We start from the raw sequence: 20470 nt of genomic DNA, 5'->3' as shown, positions 1-20470 counted from the left end.
AACCAAATACAAATTCTTTATGCACCTGTTCATCCAGACCTGAAACTGATCCTGAAATTCAACGCTGGAAACTCTGATGGTATAACTGTGAAATAAATTTTAAAATGTTCCTGAAATGAGAAAGCAAAACAATACTGAATCCATATTAATTTACACTTCTATTATTTTCCTGTCTAATACATCACTGAAGACAGTTACAATATGTAGCGATCGGAGATAACGATAACTAAGATAAATAGTAACTGGCAACTATAGTATTTTGTCTGGATAATTCTCTGTCTAGAGTGAGACATGCTCAACTGGCCGAGTCGTCCGACAGGTGTATCGACGATAGGACGTTGTTCTAGAATCTGCGTCTCTCTCGTGAAATTATAACTTCCAGCCAGTGACAGTGGCTAAATCTGACGAGTTTTATGTTTGTGAACAGTGTTCTGATTCCAAGATTCAATTTTAGACAACTTTGTACGGTTGCAGAGCAAGACAAATCCTCGAAGTGTGCTCAGGATTTTCGCTGGCCTTGGTTGCAGGAGTTGGAGTGCCAGCGAACCTTTACAGCGGAGTATATTTATCCGTAGGGGGATTCTTCCTTACCCACACATGGCAGCTCGCACAAACGTCGGAGGAACGTAAGTAACAATAACAAGTAGAAACCTGTACTAAGATTAAACCTAGTAACCCCGGTGTAACACCTTTCGGGTGCTCTAGGAAACCTAAACACTACGTAGGAATCGGTCAAACTTATGTTTAGGTGTACGTCGAAAGTGACGTAATGCATTGTGACGTCAAAGTGAACGTCCATCGTTCACCTGTAGTACTTTCGTTATTTTTGGCAAGCTGTTTGCATTCCCTTTCGTCATTCATTCGTTTGAGGTAGAGGATATTGCTTCACCAGGCGTAGGCGTGGCTTAACCGAACAGTTTTTTAATGCCCTCCGTTTTCCTAGAATTTAAGAAACTTATGTTTGGAATGCTTGTACTTTGCAAGCACTACAATGTGCTTTTTCATAGGTAGATCGTCCAATCAACATCCGCTTGGGTAGTGGGATATTATATCTTCATAGTACTATTATTCTTGGCTAGTATACATAGGTAGTACCAACACTGCAAACTAAGAGGCAACAACGTGACTACTTTGCCCATACATAGACTAACCTGACACCTATGGAAAAAAATGAGGGAGTTTAATGATTTACAACAGCGATTAGTACATGGTTAGCTCGTCAGGTAAATCAATGAATATTGTAAATATGAAAAACAATTAAGCCAGCGACTTCATTGCAGTGGGATCACTTGCGTAAGTGTTGAGGTTACCTGTCGTAACTTACAAAGGGGGTGATTGTTCCGATCGAAACCTAAACGTAAATATTCTTGCCTAAATTGTGGTGGTAGGGGATGGTGTATAATGTTCCTAGCCTCTTACCAATATCATCAAATACAGTTACAATTCTAACCATTTCCCACATCTCTTCCACCCCCACCACCAACCAAGCCCCGCCCCCTCCCATGTCCAATCCTCCCGGAAAGTGTATCAGCGTAGAACTCTTGAACAATGCCATGACAGAAGCATTTAAGAAAATTGGTTATACGATCACTATACTCTTGTTTTTTTTTCATCTGTCCATCCGCCTGTGGTGTTTTTGTATGGTAACACTGCGGCCCGGGCTTTTGATAGTTACATTTAGCTTACATTCAACGATTATAATATCCTATTTCGAATATTAACGGTGTAATTCGCATACAGTAAATTATTAAAACACTTTTCAGTTCCAAATGTACACCCAGATATCCTTTTAATTACCTGAAACTTACAAATGGCGTAACTATCTAAAGCCCGGGACGCAGTGTTACCATACAAAAACACCACAGGCGGATGGACAGATGAAAAAAAACATGGTATAGTCTAGTTAGGCTCTATGAAATGTGGAACCATAAAAGACCAAAATAATTAACTTACTGTTGAAAGGGGTCGGGTGGGCGGAGATATTGAATATATTGAATATTCATTGGCTGAATGCTTTATTTGTAACGGAATATGAGTTTGGCTAGATGTAAGTAACAAATGGAGGTTGTGCAGTTTTAATTTATTATACTGTGTAGTTCAACGACCACAATGATTTAGAATTTAAATTTTTAAATAGAATTTCTTAACAGAAGAATGTGACCATGTGGGAATATGAATAGAAGTTACGATTTTCCAATAATAATAATAATAATAATAATAATAATAATAATAATAATAATAATAATAATAATAATAATAATAATAATAATAATAATAATCGCAATAAAGCCCAAACCACTTTTTGTAAAATGAACACTGCCATTAGTAATGGTTCTTATTACTTTTAGTTATTAATGGTTCACCAAACTTTTATTCCTAAAAGCATCTTTAAATATAAGAATAACTTTACACAACCTGGCCGCTCACAGTCGTCTTGATTTTTCAATTTGGCGCTGAAACTCCTCCATAGCCCTAGTGCCAAGGTTTTGGCCCCAAATACTCCATAGAACCACCCACCCCAAAGTCATCTGAGAACAGTACGTTGATGGATGGACGTTACCCTACCTTAGACATCATTAGCGTTCAGTTCTTGTCTTCGGTTTTTGTATAGTTGTTCGAATTCTGTAACGTCTTTGTGAAAATCCCTTGAACTAAGTCAGAAGTCAATACAGTATTGTATTTCTCTCTCTCTCTCTATCTCTCTCGCTATAATATATATATATATATATATATATATATATATATATATATATATATATATATATATTGTGTGTTTGTGTATTTATGGATGTTTCGTGATTGTTGGTGTAGGATTTAAATCATTGCCTATCTCAGCAGGACCCATCCCTACTAGTATATTTGTGCCAGTCTACCCCCATCATAACCTCATTTTTCTTTCTTAACAAGTCTTTACGTTTCATTTATTGACAGGCTCAGTGTCTTCGCCCTGTAGACTCTATCTGTCATTCTTTTTTATATGCTCAAATATACTGCCTGTACAGTTGGATAATAACTCGACCGTCTTGACAGTAGGCCTAAGGTCTTTCTCCTCCCACCATTTCCTCTTCTTAGCACCTCCTCCTTTGTATATAAGTAAATGATTTATGTTCTGTGGCTGAGAGCTCACATAGACCCACAGAGAAAGAGGGAGAGAGGGAGAGAGAGAGAGAGAGAGAGAGAGAGAGAGAGAGAGAGAGAGAGAGAGAGTCTTGATAGAAATGCATAAAGGTTATGCATTTGACGACTATATACTTTTAAGTTAATGGTGATTTGTGAAGGTTACTGTGAATTTCTCTTATAAGTGGGATACTTTTAAGTAAATGGTGATTTTTAAACGTTACTATGAATTTCTCTTATAAGCGGGAGAATATTTCATTGGGGGAAGGGCCTATTAGCATATTTATATCAATAATTGTGTAAATTTACGGGTTTGTGTATTGTAGAGGGGAGGTCGTGTTGAGCGAGAGAAACCATTTCTCATATAAGGAAGGGTGGGGAGGGGTTCTAAATATAACGCCCGTATTTCTGTAATGGGTTTTAGTCGTCGGCCTCTCATCCCATTTTTTTTAAAGACTTTGGGTGTTTGATGGGAGAAGCTGCTAATTAGTTAGTTTGTGTAAAGTATCAGATCCCTGGTACGTGAAAGGAGAGGAAAACGTTATCCTGATATTTATGTTAAATAAGATACTTACATGACAGAAACTTGGCCTTGATCTTGAAATTTTTGTAAAATACGAAACTTTACAAAACTACCATTTTGAAATCCCTATATATATATATATATATATATATATATATATATATATATATATATATATTATATATATATATATATATATATATATATATATATATATATATATAGAGGCATGGAACATGTCATAATACAACAATTCTTAGCATGTCATAAAATACGAAAAATGAGAGCAGTTCAGTGTGGAATCTCGCATTAAATAAAGAAAAAAAATGACCTTAACGAAGTGGTGCACCTCACATTCCTGTTAAATAAGAAACATGACAAAGACGCAGTTCGGACCCTAACACTACATGAGAAACGTGACAAAAATCGCAATCCACAACCTCCAATTGATTAAAAAACATTACCAGAACTCAGTTCTGAACCTTGTGTTGTATAAGAAACACGACAAAAAGAGCAAGCTTAAAAGTACCATTAGATGAGAAACATGACTAAAAGAGAATCTTGTCCTTCCCATAAAAAAAAAAGACACGACACAAACTCGATCTGAGGGTCGCATGAAAGAGGTCTTTGGATTCAGTGTTGCTTCGTAAATCAAGGTTTCGTTCAGTGCAGTCCTTCATGATAGGAAGACTTAATGAGGTTTTTTTTTCCAACGGTTTGCTAACTGAACACCCCTCGGCCCCCTTAGTAACCAGTGTGATTTATGTAGTGAGGGTAACTTTACTGACTGGTGTATGCTGTGTTGAGTTTCAGAGAGAGAGAGACCCTTTCGTGCCCATATGTTTTAGTTATTATCTCTCTCTCTCTCTCTCTCTCTCTCTCTCTCTCTCGATGTTTTGATTATTTGTTCTTGTAAGTAAAGGGTGGTTGATGGAGGGGCTACAGTACCGAATGGTTTTATTCTGTTATTTTTTTGTGCGACTTTAAAAGCTTTATGCGTAAGGAGAGGTTGTAACAACATTGCCGTATCTTTTTATCACTTTATTCATTTACCTTTATGTCTTTGGTATTCTTGTACCTTTCTCGTTTTCATATCTGGGAATCGGGTCGTGTAAATGTTCGTATTCCAGCTGCCTCTTAGATTATTCTCAGTGAGTGTAACATGAATAATAATAATAATAATAATAATAATAATAATAATAATAATAATAATAATAATAATAATAATAATAATAACTGAAGACTTAGGCTATACTTTTAAAATATGGTTCTTCCTCTTGGGAAAACCTAGAACAAGTATACTTACATATAAAACCTACAAGCTGTAATCATTTCCCAACAGTGTTGAAGACCACGCTGATCAGGACAAAATAAAGCAAGGAAGGAAAATTTTTTAAAGATTTTATTTATATATTTTTTGTGGGGGGGCGGGTGGTGGGGTCATAACCAATAAATGTGTCCTCTTACGTAAGTTAGTACTTTCATTTCGAAGGCTTTGATGACCTGTCAAAGCATATAAAGCCGAGGAAGTTTGTGTGCTTACAGTAAACGAATTCCTCTCTAGAAGGCGAGTCTGTAATTGGCTTCAGTCATGGTCATTGGTCATTAATGTAGATGGGAAAGCTTAGAGCACATTGTTATAAATATCTCTCTCTCTCTCTCTCTCTCTCTCTCTCTCTCTCTCTCTCTCTCTCTCTCTCTCTCTCTCTTTGTCATCAAGTCGGGATGCTCTCTCGCTCTTGTCACACAGCATCAAGGGATATCTTGCATGAGCGTTTCAGGACTCATATGTCGGTTTTGATGCTTGAGCACTTGACATTGATAACCCGGAAAGGTCAGTTACCGGTACATTGTAGTTCATGCTTGCAAGCAGTTCATGCTCGCAAGACAGTTAGCTGTCGCTATAGGGAGAGGTTACAAAGCATCTAGAGCACCGGATATCCTGCCTCGTTAACATGGTTGCTCCAGAGAAAACGCAATTTATATTCCTGTCATTCCTTTTGTTGTCAATTACCCTCACACCTCTTCTTCTCTCTCTCTTCTCTCCTCTCTCTCTCTCTCTCTCTCTCTCTCTCTCTCTCTCTCTCTCTCGTTAAGCATTGTTCAAGTAGTTACAGGATATGAATGGCTTTCTTCCTAGTGTACGAATTTAAGGATATATTATTTTGCGCTTTAGGGTAGCAATCTTTCTATATTTATTGCATCTGTATTTATTGCCATATTTCTCCATTTTTAACGTTCATATGTGAACACTGTTATCATTCATCTATGCATCGTACTAATTTATATATTTCATTTTCATTAGGGTGCTGGATAATCCTGATGGGTTCCGGCGTTTGGTTCTTAAGACCTAAATTTCATAATCAATCAGTCAAACCTATCAATAAACATATTTATTGCTCACTTACTTCTAATTTCTTCAATATTTTCTTTCCAGGATACAATTTATTGCTCATTGACACTAAATATCCGAACATTTTCGTCTGTGAAACCCAGTGGAATAGTGATTGTTCATTTACTAGTATAATTTGCAGTGGTTTCCTTCGCAATGATTCCACGCTCTGCCAACGTGGAATTAGAGGGATTTATATCTGGTGATTAGAAATTCTCGATATAGTATGGTTCGGATCCCACAATAAGCCGTAGGTCCCGTTGCTAGGTAACCAGTTGGTTCCTAGGCACGTAAAAATGTCAAATCCTTTGGGCCAGCCCTAGGAGAGATGTCACTCAGTTCAGTGGTCTGGTTAAACTAAGATATACCTAACTTTATCTTCCCAATTTACATATTAATAGCTCTGTGCATTTACTGAAATGTTTTGGGAGAATTATATTTATTTTACTTAGAGTCAGTCATATGTGAAGGGTGTATAGCAAACTGGAATTATCGCCCTCCACAATAGTAATAAAAGTCAGGTCAAGAGGTTGGTTGGATATTTCTGCCTATTTCACCTTATTGTACGATCCATTGAGAAAGTTATGACAGTGTAGGAATCCTTAAATTTGTTATCGTTGCAACATTCATTAACGAACTGAAACTTCAACGGTGCAATATTCGTATACTGCGACAAATTAAAGGCAGATATTAGTGAATGGTTAAAGGTTCACTATCACGATTATTCGCCTGTGGCAACGTTGCAGCGGATATGCAAACATACCACGTTTATTCCTTTTCCAGTGGTCGCCGTAGTATCCTCTTTTGTAGAGGGGAAAATTTTGAAGTAGAGGGACCCCGGGATAATTGAATACAATGTACCCATGCAAATAAACGAAACAATGTAGATTTTTGCATAAAGTGTATGAGGTGTGTTTATGTAATTCGACTCATTCTGTTGGCAGAATTGCGCTGCTACGATGTCGATGTTGAGGATGATTCCTTCTGTTTTAAATTAATTTCATTCAGTTCTGAGTGGATTTGACTTAACCTATAGCTAACACTACGTTATAAGGGAACGCCAATTTCATTTTATGGCAGATAGGTAGTATTTCCTACCGTATCTCATTGTTTCTACACCGTAGGGATTAGTGCCGTCAATACACCTCACGAGATGCACTGTAGGCATTACTCATGGTTCTTTGCAGCATCCCTTCTGCCCCTAGCTGTAACTCCCTTTCATTCCTGTAACTGTACCTCCGTTCATATTCTCTTCCATCTTACTCTCCACCCTCTCCTAACAATTGTTTTATAGCGCAAATGGAAAGGTTTTCCCCCAGTTACACCTTTACAACGTTATTATTCTCAGTTTCCCTTTTAGCTTTGAATGACCTCATAGGCCCAAGCGCTTGGCTTTTGGCCTTGATTTTTACATTCCATTCCATTCCATTCCATTTCATTCCATTTCTAGGTGTGGAATTCTTTGTCTTCCTCTGCACTTCCGGAATCGTATAACTAAACATGGTTACTGCAGACGCGCCGGTTTCGACCACTCAACAAAAATCATTAAAATAAAAATAAAAATAAAACACACACAAGATTTTGACATCGTTATTCCACATGAAACCATTTCCCCCTACCACACACACACCCCCCCCCCCCTCGCCCCATACCCAGAAAACCCTAATTGAAGTAAAATCTTCTAATTTCATTAGGGCGTAACAGACCCCGGGCGCGTTCCGGCCGATAGTTTTCCCATCGTACGTTGCCCAGCGAGATAATTGGAAAGGCCGTTACGAAATCCCTTTTAGGCATAATATGCAAGCAACGAGTAATACTAAAGTACTGCTGCCGCAGTAATTGCGCGCTGCAATGCAGCGTAGCTGTTGTTTCCAATGCTAGGGAGGTCTCTCTCTCTCTCTCTCTCTCTCTCTCTCTCTCTCTCTCTCTCTCTGACACACACACACACACACACACACAATTGTTTCTGCGTATATTTGTTAAACATGAAAAGGAAAGGATATATTTGCTCTCTCTCTCTCTCTCTCTCTCTCTCTCTCACACACACAGTTGTTTCTGCGTATATTTGTTGAACATGAAAAGGAAAGGATATTTGCTTTTCTCTCTCTCTCTCTCTCTCTCTCTCTCTCTCTCTCTCTCTCTCTCTCTCTCTCACAATTGGTTTTGCGTATATTTGTTAAGCATTAGAATGATGTTTGCACACTCTCTCACGTAAATGTTTTTCTTCATATAATTAGGCATAAAAAGGGTATTTGGTTCGTAATGAAATTAGCAGTTTTCACCCGTTTAATTATGCAGAAAGAACTAGAGCATATTACTCGGAGAATTATACTTAACACACCGGTATTTGCTAACACCGGAGAGTAACTTGTTTTCTTGGCCACCAGTTGCAGGTTACAGAATTATATTATTATTATTATCGAGGTCGTTTGATAAGCCGCTTGAAGCTTAAGCAAAGTTATCGATTGAAAACCACATCAATGAGTCAGTACGGTGGGGTAGCAGGGTATGGAGAAAGAGACACTTGAAAAGTCGATTGCTTTCTGGTTTCTATATATATATATATATATATATATATATATATATATATATATATATATATATAAAACTATTGCTATAACGACAATATTAAATGTGTGAATTAGCTATCACAGGATATGCCTTACTGCAGTCTCAAGTGGTGACCAGTAAGAGTGGAATAGATTAGGCCTACTTGCCAACAAAGAAAGTTTCATTAATCTTTGTCACGGCACCGCTGAAATCGAATCAATATCATTATTTTAAAAAGCTCAACCGTGGTGTGCAGCTGGTGACTCCGTGCAATTGCTCTACCTGAAAAAGGGCAATTGATGATGATAATAATAATAATAATAATAATAATAATAATAATAATAATAATAATAATAATAATAATAATAATAATAATAATACTTGGGAAAAAACTCTCTATCGCGAGAGTGTATATAATGTTCTGAAAGGTCCACAATAATGCAATTTGTTGCGAGTTCGTGTATAATTTTTAAAACTTTACAAAAAGCTTTCGAACCCTTCCCTGGGTTCATCTTCAGTCCAAATCTGAAGACTGGAGATGAACCCAGGGAAGGGTTTGATAGCTTTTTGTAAAGTTTTAAAAATTATACACGGACTCGCAACACTTTGTATTAATGTGGACCCTTCAGAACAAAATAATAATAATAATAATATTGCTAAAAAGAATGCCAGAATTAAGCGAGTTGATTTTATATATTGTTTTTTTTCTATTTTCCTTGCAATTCGCTTCTCAGGCTCAGCGATGTTTCATATTGGGAATTTTCAAAAAATGAGATGAATATTGGGCACTTACTCTGAAACATCGCTGAGCCTGAGAAGCGAATTGCAAGGAAAATAGAAAAAACAATATATAAAATCAACTCGCTTAACTCTACCATGCTTTTTAACAGCATTTGCCTAAATGATAATAATAACAATAGAGTTCCCTGCAAGAGATGGTGAAATTGGACTTTTCATATTTTTTAAAAAAATAATCAGATCCGTTGTAACTCATGAGTAAATCCTACCAATTCCTTGTTCAAACTATATAGTCATTTATGACATTGCTTCTTACCAGTAAAGTCCAGTGCTCAGGCCTCACTGATTTTTTTCCGCGCTCTCTGCTTTTATGGTAACAGCTGTGTGTGAAGGCAAAAGGCGGCATACTTTATTGTAAGTAAGTGATGTAGGTTTTTATTTTTAAATCATTATGGAACTTTTCTCTCTCTCTTTGGTTTTGTAACTTGCCGATTTCATGTTTTCAACGCTGAGGCCTATTGATATTTGTCATAACTCCTTGTAGCATGTTCACGGTCTACTCCGTTACACCGTATTGAAACTGTCATGATTGAGCTGACTCTCTCTCTCTCTCTCTCTCTCTCTCTCTCTCTCTCTCTCTCTCTCTCTCTCTCTCTTCCCCCGATGCAAAACGTTTGGCGGCATACCGCGCTCGTTCTACTTCTGTTTTCCCCAAGGAAGTTAGGCAAGTTGTGCCTGCGAGCAGTTCATGGAGACAGAAAGTGTTCAGAGAGACTAGACGGAGGAACAGGAAAAAGGGAGGGTGGATGATAGACCGACCAGTTTCTGGATCACCTTCAAATCTGGAGAAATACTACTTGAGCTGGGAAACCCAAAGACGGTAGTTAGTTGGACTAGTAGTATCGGAGATGGGTAGGGATCTCCCCTACTTTTAGTTTATTTCTCCTGATTCTGATTTGTGTTGGGTTCGTCATGGACTCGTTGGGGGTTGAATTGTGGTTGTATTGCGGTTATAATACGCTGAATTGTGTTTTCCTTAGTCTTACTATACTTTGAATTGTTTTTTCTTTTTCAAATCATACGTCGAATTGTGTTTTTCTTAGCTTAATTATACATTAAATTGTTTTTTCATTACAGTCTTCTGATACTTATGATTATTTTTTGTCTAGTTTACAAATTTAATTTGTTATTTAGGTTTGTAGGATTGTAAAGGGAGTGCATTATATTTGCACTGGATTATGTTACTCGTATTAATTCTCTGGTTCTATAAAAGTGATCAGAAAGAATTAGTCAACAAAGTTATTCCTTCTTCTTTTTGCGTGTGTATAAAATACATTCATTACTTATGTTTAAAAAGAGCAAAGATACCAAATCCATATTTTTTTCGCCATTGAGTACCACGATTAGGCTTTTGAATATTAGCTCGACTTTGCGGAACTTCTTGTCCTTATTCCAAAAATAAATAAAGAAAATGAATAAGTTTTCATTGCGTAACAACTTTGCTCTGTTGACCTTTCGGATTCATTGTGTTTATTGACGTTTATATCCATCTGCCGGAGTTTGGTGTAAGTTTTAGTAATGTGTCGTGTTTTCCATACACCTTTATTTTCATTTTGTGTAGTTTTCCATACACTTTTTCCCTCTAGTTTTTCTTACACCTTGTTTCCCATGCACTTTTTTCTGTGTAGTTTTCCATACACATTTTTTTGTTTACTCTGCAGTTTTCCAAAGACGTTTTCTCCCCTCTTTGTAGGTAGAACACGTCGCCAAATGTCATGGCTGCATCATATATTGACCCGGGTGGATAAGCCTAAGCTAACTTGTTGAAACCAGTTCTTGTTAATGCTCAGCCTTCCTCTTTTTTCCGGGTTTGTGACCGATAAGATGAAGGTCACATTGTAATGCTACTGAAGTAGTTCGCGTGAGGGTGGAGAATATCAAAGTCTAATATCTCACTACACAAAGCGATTTTTTTTTATAGAAATAATGAATTAATATTCACAGTAGTCTGACTACTTCCGGCAAGGACTTCTCCCTACTTTTGGGGTCTAGTCCAATCCACCCCCCCTTCCTCCCAACATTCCCCCGCCCCCCCTCATTAAGAGTATTTGCCCTTTCTGTCTACGCCTTCATTTAAAAAAAAATCGCCACATCGCTTGCATTCGTAATAAAGGTCATCCCTCTTCCGTTACAGGATGCAGAAGAGAAAGGCTTTCTGATTATAACGAAACTTTTAGGTTGTTTTTTCATTGTTTTTATTTATTTCTATTTTTTATTTCAACGTTCTACTCCATTTACTGCCGTTCATTCCCCCCATCCCCCCCCCCCCACACAACCTTCCCTTCCGCTTATTGAAGTGCGAAATTTAGGGTTAATGTGCGTCTTCTGTTAAAAGATTAATACAGTTCTCTTACTGTTCTTGTGTCTTCTGCTTTGTTCTTCACTTATCGTTTTTATGCATTTTTCTCATGGTTTCAAGACATACAATTCTGATTATATATATATTATATATAATAATATATATATAATAGTATATATATATATATATATATATATATATACATATATAATATATATATATATATCTATATATATATATATATTAGTTAATTATTATTTATATATATTATATATTTAATTAGTATATATATATATATTTAATAAAACCTAACATATATAGTGAATCAATTTTAATAAATAATTTAACAATAGTATATGTATTACATATATTGATATATTACGTGTATATATATATATATATTATTAATTTATATTTATATACAGTTACATACATACATGCACATATATTACAAATCATAATATTATATAGTATATTATACACTATATGTGATATATACGTATATACATATATATATATATATATATATATATATATATATATATATATATATATTATGATTCCGTCCTCGCGACCTCGGTGTTATAAGATTTCTCGTCATCTAATGATGGGGTCTCCCGTGATTTATCTATTCCTTGCTATCATTGTGACTCTCTCGACGAATATCAGACTCTTTTACTAGAGTCTCTTTTCAAGAGACAGTTCATTGCGCAGACGTTGGTATGAATATAGACTCCGCAATCTCTTTAAAAAAAAGAGAGAGAGAGAGAGAGAGAGAGAGAGAGGAGAGAGAGAGAGAGATTATATTTGACCAAGAATAATATTATTAGTTAGGTTATTGTCGCTCTCTTGACGAATATCATAGTCTTTTGATTGGAATCTCGTGTTTAGAGACAAATCATTGTACAGAAACATTAAATATCAGTGGAAAAAAGGGATATTTAACAAGGCCTATTTCTTATGTTTTAGGTGTAGAGATATTAGACCTATATATGTATATATTTATTTTAATAATAAATATATATTATTATTAATATATTAAATATAATAAATATAATAATTTTAATATATAAATAATTATATATTTATATATATATATAATATATATATATATATATATATATCTATATATATATTAAATAATAAATAATAATAAAAAATATATAAATAATATTATATATTATTAAACTTATAATATTTATAATAATTATATACTGGTTTTTGCTTTGGTTTTTAACTAAAAAATCATTTACCTGGGTTGACCGTAAAAAACTTTTCTTGTATACCTTTGTGTCATTAGGCGTTGGTTTGTTAGTGGAAATTTAATACGATTAAGGACCGGCGTTTTCAGTTCCACAAGAGCGTTTAGAATTTGTGTGTGTGTGTGTGTAAGAATGGATCTGAGGAAGAAAGTGGAAGCTGTTGTTGTAAGTCTTTACTATTCGGAAATAGTAAAGAATTTCACAAGACTAAGCTTTCGTGACTTGCTCCAAATGTGAAAACGACCATGGAATTAAAGATGATTATAAGCGCGCGTACATTTTGTTGCTAACACTGCCCACTACCTACCGTTAAACTTGTTTGCTAGTACCCAAGCAAACATGCGGTCGTCTAATTCATTGTACTCTCAAGCCCTTCCGCGTCGGTAACTGGGAAAAGGAGGCGAGGCAGGCGACACGACACGAGAGCAAAGGGCACGGAGGATATTGCGCATGCGCTGCAAACTGCGTCGTAATTAGGTAATTGCCGCATTTCTATAGAGTAACGACCGGACGAACGTTGGTGTGTAGTGAAGTACCTTTGTTTGGAAAAGACACGTACTGTAATTAGCTTGCTTTTTTTTTTAATTCTCGTAACTATTTTATTTGTCGTGAAATTCTTTTTTTTTTTTATTCACGGTAAATGCGTAATAATTATGGGCTCCCGTAAATAATAACTCTTTGGCCGCCTGACTTTCATCCGGACTTTCACTGGAACTTTCGTTTGCACTTTCATGAAGGCTTTCATTCGGGCTTCTATCCGAAATTTCACTCAGACTGTCATTCGCACTTTCACTAGGACGTTCATCCGAACATTTTATCGGTACTTTCATTTGCACTTTCATAAGGGCTTTCATTCGGGCTTCTATCCGAAATTTCACTCGGACACTCATTTGCACTTTCACAGGGACTATCATAATTCGGACCTCCATCCGGGCTTCCATTCGTACCTTTATCCAGACTTTCATCAGGACTTTCATATGAACTCTCTGTCCAACTTTAATCCAAACTTTCATTCGGACTTCCATTCGATGACTCAGTTACCCCAGAGAAGATAGGATAAGTTAGCGGAGTAACTGTTGCTTATTGGTCTTTCAGCTGATATTTTCCGAGGAGTCATTTTATTTTGAAGCATCGTCAAGTCACAGAAATAGACAGCTTAAATTTTATCCTCGCCTTCATTTTGTGTGCGCATGCGCGCGCATGCGTGTGAGAAGGCCGTCGTAATAATCATTGAGTAAAGCAACAAGAAACATATAAACATATTTTATATATATATATACACATATACATACAAATGCGGATTTACATATGAATATATATATATACATATATATATATATGTATATGTATGTATATATATGTATGTATGTATGTATGTAGATAATTTATACCCCTGTGCGTTGATTGACTTGCGTATCAGCATCAGTCATAGAGTAAGCGCAAACGGAAATACCAAGCTTTCTAGTTCGAGAAGTACAATTACCTGTTTCTTCTCATGCTTATACACACCACTTCCTTCAGGATGCTCTTAAGTGATGGTGTTTGGTTATTGCATCTCTAAGAGAAATGCATAACAACTCTCTTCCTTGTAGCAGAGAGTACGAATTCGACTCGTAATCACTTGTAAGACTGATAACAGTTTACGGCCTGGTTCCCACCGGGTTATATATAGATGGGAATTGTTAGCTGTAATGGGAATGACACCGCTGATGGGAAATTGGGTTACGTTGCGAGAGAAGTTGTTTCCTTGTCGAATGATCTATACACCGGCTTTTTCCTTCTGTCCACCCGCCTGTGGTGCTCGCGCATGGTAACACTGCGTCCCGGGCTTTAGATAGTTACGCTATGTGTAAGTTTTAAGTAAATAAAAGTATATCTGGGTGTACATTTGCAACTGAAAAGAGTTTTAATAATTTACTGTGTGCGTATTACATCGTTAATATTCGAAATAGGATATTGTTATTATTGTTGAATGAAAGCTGAATGTAACTATCTAAAGCTCGGGGCGCAGTGTTACCATTCGCGAGCACCACAGGCAGGTGGACAGATGGAAAAAAACAGAGTAATAGGCCCGGATCGTAGATGTTGGAACTGTGAATTTTTAAGGTACACCATGCTTGTTAATTTGATTCCTAATGCGACCGCCGTACATTAATTAACCCAGGGCTTGTAAATAAAACAGGTCCTTGGCATACCTACAAGGTCGTTTTGAGAGCTGTAATATTCTCGGGATCTTAAGCGTAATCTGTCCTGAAGGAAAATTAGTAATCAAATTTCAAGTGATTAATTTTAATAGAACTTAAAAACTGACAATCACAGTTTGTAATGAGATAGCGGTTGACATCATCGCTGTGGCTGACTTCATCAATCACTATTGAAAGGAGAGAGAGAGAGAGAGAGAGAGAGAGAGAGAGAGAGAGAGAGAGAGAGAGAAGATGAGTGCACTCGTAGATAAACGACCAGCAGAGAAGCAACAGCCTAAGGTCAGGGTCGACCGAAGAAGAAATTATTATTGTTGTTTGCTGGGCTCGTTTCCAGTGCATATTATCAGTACAGATAAAAGCAGACGAGCAGCCCACAATGTTGCACAGTGTTTAGTGTTGTTTGGAGGATGCTCTGTTGTTGGGTTTGCTGTTTATTTTCATTGTTTTATATTTGTTTTACGTGGCGGGGTTACTGGCCAGTCATGTTACCACTCATGCAATAGAATGCAATTCATGGTCATTTTATTTAATTTTTTTTTCACTGTCATTATAACCGACCTTTACTACTAAAGTGTTTTAATTAGAACAGGGTCTTTGTTAGTGGATTACCTCACTTCGAATTGGGTGTGTGACTTCATGTTCGCTCATATAGACACAGTGTACTTGACCCCGCTCAGGAATTTACGTATTTATTAGATTGCGTTTTGTAGGAGTATTGCTGTACGATTTTTGTCTCGTGGAGATATTTATTTGGAATTAATATTGACATGTATGCCTGTGGGTGCCTCATGCTGTGTTTTGACCAGTAGTCAAGTTTCTCTCTCTCTCTCTCTCTCTCTCTCTCTCTCTCTCTGTTTTAGTCTGAATAGACTATATCTTTATCTTCTGGTACTCTCTCTCTCTCTCTCTCTCTCTCTCTCTCTCTCTCTCTCTCTCTCTCTCTCTCTCTCATATGAATAGCTGGCTGTGTTTTAGTCTATTGAATAGACTGTATCTTCTGGTTCTCTCTCTCTCTCTCTTCTCTCTCATACATGAATAGCTGACTGTGTTTTATTCTGTTGAATAGACTATATCTTCTGGTACTCTCTCATATGAATAGATGTGTTGTAGTCTATTAATTAGGCCTATATCTTCTGGTACTCTCTCTCTCTCTCTCTCTCTCTCTCTCTCCTCTCTCTCTCTCTCTCTCATACATGAATAGCTGACTGTGTTTTTGTCTGTTGAATAGACTATATCTTCTGGTTCTCTGGTTCTCCTCCTCTTCTCCTCTCTCCTCCTCCATTTTCTCCAAATATTCTTTAATCGTTCTGGTTCCTTCTCCCAGCTCATCTCTCTATCTTCCTCTTCTCGTCTTCTGGGGGTCTCCCGTTCTCCTGTTCTCTCTCTCTCTCCTCTCTCTCTTTCTCTCCTCTCTCTCTTCTCTCTCCTCCTCCCGCCCGTCTCCTCTCTTCCTCCCTCTCCTCCCTCGATCCCTCTCATCTCTCTTCGTCTCTCCTCCCTCTCTCTCTCTCTCTTCCCCCTCTCTCCCGAGACTATCTCCTCTCTCCTCTCCTCTCTTTCTTCTCTTCCTCTCTCATCCTCTCTCTCTCCTCTCTCTCTCTCCCTCCCTCTCTCATCTTCCTTCCTCTCTCTCTCCTCCCTCTCTCTCTCCTCTTCCCCTCTCTCTCTCCTCTCTTCTCGTCTCCCACCTCTCTCCTCCCTCCTCCGTCACATCTTCTCTCTCCTCCTAACCTCTCTCTTCTCTCCCTCTCTCTCTCTCTCCGCCTCTCTCTCCTCTCTCCTCCTCGTCATCTCAGCTCTCCTCTCCTCTCCCTCATCCCTCTCCTCTCCCCGCTCTCTCTCGTCTCTCTCCTCTCTCTCCATTCTCTTCTCTCTCCACCCGCTCTCTCCTCTTCTCTCTCTCTCTCCTCATCGACTCTCCTCCTCATCTCTCTCGCTCTCTCTCTCTCTCTCTCTCTCTCTCCTCCGTCTCGTCCTCTCATCTCTCTCTCTCACGTCACTCTCTCCTCTCCTCCTCCTCTCTCCTCTCTCTCTCTCCCTCCCATCTCTCGTCAACTCTCTCCCTCTTATATATGAATAGCTGAATGTGTTTTTAGTCTATTGAATAGACTATATCTTCTGGTACTCTCTCATATGAATAGCTGTGTTGTAGTCTATTAAATAGGCTATATCTTCTGGTACTCTCTCTCTCTCATATATGAATAGCTGTCTGTTTTAGTCTATTGAATAGACTATTCTTCTGGCACTCTCTCTCTCTCTCTCTCTCTCTCTCTCTCTCTCTCTCTCTCTCTCTCTCTCTCTCTCTCTCTCTCCTTTAACAGAATGTGTCCTAGTCTTATGTTTTTAATATTTTCTGGTACTTTTAATGACGTCATCTGCAACAATCCCCGTTCGTATGGGTTGCCCACCTAGGAAGTACTGCCGAACTTGAAGGAGTATGAACTGGTACCGTATTTGGGAGGTGGGTTGGTGGGGGAGCTGACCCCGCTCGGGTACTAGATGGTCCCAGGAGAGCTGTGGGAGGTCGGAGGTCACAGCTGTTGACCTCTGTGGTTTATGAGCATCGCATTCTTGCCCTTTGTGTGAATGATTAATTGGTGGGTTGGCTTAGAGTGTTTTGTCCTTTTATTTCGCGAAGCAGGGTTCTACGGAGAGAGAGAAGAGAGAGAGAGAGAGAGAGAGAGAGAGAGAGAGAGAGAGAGAGAGAGAACCCGTTTTGCATTGATAGTATTCATTTTGTGTCAAAATATGCCATCTCCAGTTAGGGTTGAGTAATTTGCTATGAGAGAGAGAGAGAGAGAGAGAGAGAGAGAGAGAGAGAGAGAGAGAGAGAGAGAATGTGCTCTAGTTACGTAGATGTGAGAGAGAGAAGAGAGGTACACATTGATTGTATATTTATTTCTAGGATAAGGCAGACGGAGAGAGAGAGAGATTTGCTCTAGTTACGTAGATGTGAGAGAGAGAAGAGAGATACACATTGATTGTATATTTATTTAGAGGATAAGGCAGACGGAGAGAGAGAGAGAGAGAGAGAGAGAGAGAGAGAGAGAGAGAGATAGCGGTCTACACTGTTTGTGTAGGTTGTGTCGTGGTCGGGTAGAGCGACCCCTATATTGCAATTAGCTTTTAGTGTGATATGCGATGTGTTCCTTCCCAAGCCTATTCTCTCTCTCTCTCTCTCTCTCTCTCTCTCTCTCTCTCTCTCTCTGGATGATATATGTAGAAATCACAAGGACTGGACTATTCTCCTATCTGGAGACTTCAACTTTCCTTTCGTAGACTGGAAAGAACGAATAGGAGATTGTGGTTGTACTTATACATATAAAAAAAGAGAGTAATAGTAGTGCAGAAGATAAGAGGCAATTCGAAAAGCTATTAGATATGCTACTAGAATACAACATTCAACAAATAAATCACCTGCCAACAAGAAAGGAAAATACTTTAGATCTAGTATTTGTGAACGAGGTGAATTATGTTAAAGAAATAATAGTTTATAATGCGAGTATTTCAGACCATAATGTCATAGAATTAACTGTCCATTCCAAAGCAAGTGAAAACAGAGATAAGCAAGAAATGAAAAAGTGGGAAGGATATGGAAAATACAACTTCTACAGTAAAAATATAAAATGGTCAGAAATAATTGAAGAATTAAACAAAGATTGGGATAACATTTTCGTAAGTGATGACATAAGGGTAAATACGGAGATATTATATAAAATATTAGAGAAAATAGTGGATAAATATATACCGAAGAAGAAAAGTAAACATCAGTCATGCATACCAAGAGATAGAAGGATCTTGTTCCAGAAAATCAGAAAGTGGAAAAAAGGTCTTGCAAAAGAAAAAAAATGCTTGGAAAGTTTTAGAACTAAAAAGTAAGATAGAAAATGCAGAACAAAAGATTATACAATCAAAAGAAAATGAAAAACGGGACTTGGAAGAAAAAACCCTAATAAATATCAAGCAAAACCCCAAACTATTATACTCATACGCGAAAAAGATGAATAAAAGAAGAATAGAAATTGGCCCTCTAAGAATTGAAGGGAGATTAACGAATGAAAAAAAGGAAATTTGCAACATATTGGCAGAAAGATATAAGAGAGAATTCACCCCTAGAATAGATAATGAAGATAATGATATAGAAGTAAGGGACGAAAATAGTGAATATTTAGCTGACATAGATATTAATGAAGCTGATATTGTGCAGGCTATTAATGAAATTAAAAATGGAGCTGCAGCAGGGCCTGATAGAATTCCTGCTATTTTGTTAAAGAAAGTAGTTCATTCTATCGCAAAGCCACTTGCAATATTATTAAGACAAAGTGTAGATACAGGCAAGATTTATGATGAGCACAAATTAGCATATATTACCCCTACTTTCAAAAGTGGATCAAGATTAGAGGCAAGAAATTATAGGCCTGTGAGTCTAACATCACATATTATGAAAGTGTATGAAAGGGTAATGAAGAAAAATATTATGAAACATTTAATAAAAAATAATTTGTTTGATAATAGGTACAACATGGTTTTCGTACCCGGAAAAAGTACAACAAACCCAATTGTTAGTCCACCGTGAGAACATATTCAAAAATATGAAAAGCGGAAATGAAACAGATGTGGTTTATCTAGACTTTGCAAAAGCTTTTGACAAAGTAGACCATAATATATTAGCGAAGAAAATTAGAAAACACAATATCGTGGATAAAGTAGGAAGATGGTTAAAAGAATTTTTACACAACAGAAAACAGATAGTTATTGGAAACGATGAGAAATCGGATGAAGCCAAGGTAATATCCGGTGTGCCACAAGGTTACGGTGTTAGCTGCAATACTGTTTGTTATTATGATTGAAGACATAGACAGTAATGTTAAGGATTCGGTAGTGAGTAGTTTCGCTGATGACACAAGAATAAGTAGAGAAATTACTTGTGATGAAGATAGGAACGCTCTACAAAGAGACCTTAACAAAGTATATGATTGGGCAGAGGTAAATAGGATGGTATTTAACTCTGATAAATTTGAATCAATAAATTATGGAGACAGAAGGAAAGCTATATGCATATAGGGGACCTAATAATGAGACAATCACAAATAAGGAAGCAGTTAAAGACCTTGGTGTGATGATGAATAGGAACATGTTATGCAATGATCAAATAGCAATTCTTTTGGCAAAATGTAAAGCAAAAATGGGAATGTTGTTACGGCACTTCAAAACAAGAAAAGCTGAACACATGATTATGCTTTATAAAACATATGTTCGTAGTCCACTTGAATATTGCAATATGATATGGTACCCACACTATCAAAAGGATATTGCTCAAATAGA

At 37.2% G+C, this 20470-nt stretch overlaps 1 protein-coding gene across 1 annotated transcript in view; it reads left to right on the top strand.

Annotated features, from left to right (window-relative positions):
• Positions 1-300: 300 nt before the first annotated feature.
• The window catches only part of LOC135224364 (protein toll-like), a 73256-nt gene continuing 53086 nt past the window's right edge, over positions 301-20470 (top strand). The window contains exon 1 of the mRNA XM_064263305.1: positions 301-626. The gene's annotated coding sequence lies outside the window, so the exon portion shown is untranslated. The remainder of the gene's footprint in view (positions 627-20470) is intronic.

This window comes from Macrobrachium nipponense, chromosome 12 (assembly GCF_015104395.2).
Source record: "Macrobrachium nipponense isolate FS-2020 chromosome 12, ASM1510439v2, whole genome shotgun sequence".
In the NCBI taxonomy this organism is placed as follows: domain Eukaryota; kingdom Metazoa; phylum Arthropoda; class Malacostraca; order Decapoda; family Palaemonidae; genus Macrobrachium; species Macrobrachium nipponense.
This window is presented reverse-complemented; position numbering and strand designations above follow the sequence as displayed.